The sequence below is a fragment of the Euphorbia lathyris genome, chromosome 2 (assembly GCF_963576675.1).
Source record: "Euphorbia lathyris chromosome 2, ddEupLath1.1, whole genome shotgun sequence".
In the NCBI taxonomy this organism is placed as follows: domain Eukaryota; kingdom Viridiplantae; phylum Streptophyta; class Magnoliopsida; order Malpighiales; family Euphorbiaceae; genus Euphorbia; species Euphorbia lathyris.
Window position 1 is genome coordinate 110538758 of NC_088911.1, and position 3619 is coordinate 110542376.

Here is a 3619-nt window from a genome sequence, read left to right on the forward strand (position 1 = left end):
GTGCACTTGCTAGAGTCTGTTTAGGAGACAACAAGTTTTTGGCGCCGTTGTCGGGGATCGAACCCGGGTCACCCGATCAGGAGTTAACTTTGAAGATATAATTACTGGGCTTCCACTGGGTGGTTCCAGGAAAGCATACTCAAGATGTGAGGGTAAGGGTTTTAGTTCGGGTCTAGACAATGGCACAGTGGGTATTTCAGGTGGTTCTTGATGAGTGGGAACAGTAGGATCTGGAGGAAGTGTAGGGAAGTTGGTTTCAATGGAACAACCTGTTCCTTCACATAAGTTCACCTCTTCTCCTAAGAGAGTCTCCAGAGTGTCATGTTCCTGTTCCTGTAAATTAGAAAGACTTTGAAAATCATCTAAGAAACAGCACGTGTCATCAATAGTGTTAGATCATCTCATTGCTTCATTCATTTTGAAAATGATTTCTTCTCCATTAATTATCAAAAATAGTTGCCCTTCTCCCACATCGATCAATGCTTTACCTGTTGCTAAAAAAGGTCTACCTAGGATAATAGGAACATGCAGGTCCTCATCTATGTCCATTATGATAAAATCAACGGGCAATATGAATTTTCCTACTTTGACCAACACATCTTCCACAACTCCCCTAGGGTAACACACTGATCGATCGACCAACTGAATGGACATTCTGGTTGGTTGTGGTTCCCCTAATCCTAGCTTGGCATACACAGAATATGGCATAAGGTTTATGCTAGCTCCTAGGTCACATAGTGCATTTTCAATATTTAACTTGCCAATCGAACAGGGAATAGAAAAACTCCCTGGATCTTTTAGCTTTTTCGGAAGCTGCTGCTTGTTCTGGAGTATTGAAGAACAATCCCTGTTGAGTTGGATCATTGAGATGTTTTCCAGCTTTTTCTTGTTTGACAATATGTCTTTCAGGAATTTTGCATACGTCGGCATTTGGGCAAGTGCTTCCACGAAGGGAATGTTGATATGCAATTTCCTCAAGGTGTCGAGCACATTAGAATTTTGTTCTTCTAGCTTCTTGTTAATTAACCTCGTTGGATAAGGTATAGGTGGAACATAGGGTGGAGGTGGCTTGTGCATCTTTCATCGTTCCTCCTGATCTTGATCACTGGGTGATTTTATTCCGACGGTTTCTTTTTAACTAGGAACAGTTTGTTCCTGCTATCCTTCAGCCTTTTCGGATGTTTCTGCACACTCGGCATTTTCATCAGTAGATACAGTTGGTTGAGTTTGCTTACCAGATCTCAAAGTGATGGCCATGACATCGCCCTTGGGGTTTGGCTCTGTGTTGCTTGGCATTATTCCCTTCCCTTTTGACGTAGATGCAACTAGTTGATGGACTTGTGTTTCCAGATTTTTAATTAACGCTTGTGTCTGCTTCATGAACTGCATCATCATTGTCTTCATGTCTGGCTCTATGTCTTCCTTGGGCGGAACAGGTTGTTTATAATGCTGTTGAGGTTGCCTCTAGTAATGTCCTCCTTGCTGTTGTTGATATCTTGGTTGTTCCTGCTGATTAGGCTGGCCTGTCCATTCGAAATTTGGATGATTTCTTGTTGCTGGGTTGTAGGTGTTTGAGTATGGATTTGGTGGATTTCTTTGATTATACCCGGCATAATCACATTCTCCCTGCTCACATTTCCCTTGTTTAACTCCAGGGCAGTTGATATTGAAATGATGCCCTCCATAAAAATCACATATGTCATTGATCGGTGGTTCATTGTGAATTGACGACACATTTATCTTGCCGAGCTGTCTGGCAATCTGTTCCACTTGGCTAGTCAATTTTGACATAACATCATTATTTCCCGTTCTTTTACCTTCACTCTTGGTGGAGTGCTAGTTATAACTCGTGCTCACTACTCTTTCAATAAGGTCATACAAGGCTTGTGGTTCAAGATCTTCAGGGTTTCCATTGGCAATGAATTCGATCTGGATTTTATAAATGTTGGTGACTCCATTGTAAAAGTTCTGCACTTGCATCCACATAGGGATGCCATGATTTGGCACCCTTCTTAGTAGTCCCTTGTATCTTTCCCATGCCTCGGCTAAGGATTCATCCTCTTCTTGCACGAAATGGGATACATCGTTTCTGAGTTTAATGGCCTATCTTGGTGGAAAATATTTCATCAGAAATGCGATGGCCATTTCTTCCCAAGTGGTGATCGTTCCTGGTTGCAAGTTTCTCAACCAGTTCTTTGCTTTATCCCTTAGAGAAAAGGGAAACAGCTTTAGCCTGATCACATTGTCAGAAACCCCTCGGTTTGATCTGAAAGTGTTGCACAGTGTTATGAACTCCTGGATATGCCCATTTGGATCTTCCGACTGGTATCCATTGAACTGTACTACTGCCTGCAACATCTGTAACATCGATGCTTTCACCTCAAACATGTTGTTTCCTTCGTTGGGCAACACAATGCACGACGAATGTCCTTCCGTGGTTGGCCTCGAATAGTCTCTGATTCTCATAACAGGAGGATTGTTATTCTCTCCTTCTTCCTCTCGATTGGGTTGAACTGGCTGTTCGGGTGGTACCCTTCCAGCCATCCTTCTTTCTCTTTGTCGCTCTCTTTGTCTTGCACGTCGAGCTCCCGCTCGGTTTCGTCTACACGTTCTCTCTAACTCGAGATCGATAGGAAAAATAGGAGGTCCAGCTCTGCGCATAAACAGTTAAAGAACTCCTTTTGGCTGCACTATTTAGCAAACAAATTAAAAACACCTTGTTTCACAGAAAATTTCGTATAAAATTTGTTACTTTCAATCCCCGGCAACGGCGCCAAAAACTTATTGTCTCCTAAACAGACTCTAGCAAGTGCACTAGATACAAGTAATAAAGTGATAAGTCAAGTATCGTATCCACAGGGATTGAGGACCAAAGTTTACAAGAAATAATTTGCAGAACAGGGTGTTCGTAGTGTGTGATTCTTTTATAATGATAGATGTTGGTAGCTATAAAAACTAGTGACTAAACAAGTTGCTTTGCGTGCGAAACTGATTACTTGATAATGATAATAAAGGGAACAGACTAAGCACAGCGGAACAGGTTACTGCAAGTCTCCAAACAACCTAATAAGTCATGAATGATGCAACTGAAGCCTAGGTTTTTGCTTTAACACTCACTTAAGTCAACTCTCGTGTGTTCTTAAGATTCTAAAACTTACTAAAACCAATAGCGTCCTACAGGTTTGTTCTTTCTTGCATTAAGATTTAAGCAGTATTTCAAATGAGAAAACCCTTGATAAAACCACCTAACATTTCTGCTTCGGGGTTGGATGTTTGATAGAGCGTTCGGTGAAGATGAAAGTAGTGTCCTATCATTCATCTAACACAAGCATACATGCATAAGCATTGGAATATAAAGCCTCAACAAACACTTCCTGCATTAACATCATTCATTCATTACTAGACTTGGGAAACTTACATTACCGGCCCTGACTGGCCGAGCCCATTCAAAAGGATTACTCACTCATACTGGCGAGTGAGCAATCAAATAGTTTAAAGCTCTGAAACTCCATCTATGGAACACTCCTTCTTCCGCAAGGTCTATATTTGTGTTTTCTAAAAAGTGCGATCCCTTTCCTTCCTTACTACATCTATTTAAAGGAAAGGACAGGGTCCAAAA

The 3619-nt window shown here is 41.5% G+C and overlaps 1 non-coding gene across 1 annotated transcript; it reads left to right on the top strand.

Annotated features, from left to right (window-relative positions):
• The first annotated feature begins 1990 nt into the window (after nt 1–1990).
• LOC136221225 (small nucleolar RNA R71) lies at nt 1991–2097 on the top strand. Its single transcript, XR_010685003.1, has one exon. It is a non-coding gene; the product is annotated as a small nucleolar RNA R71 (small nucleolar RNA).
• The last annotated feature ends 1522 nt before the right edge of the window (nt 2098–3619 follow it).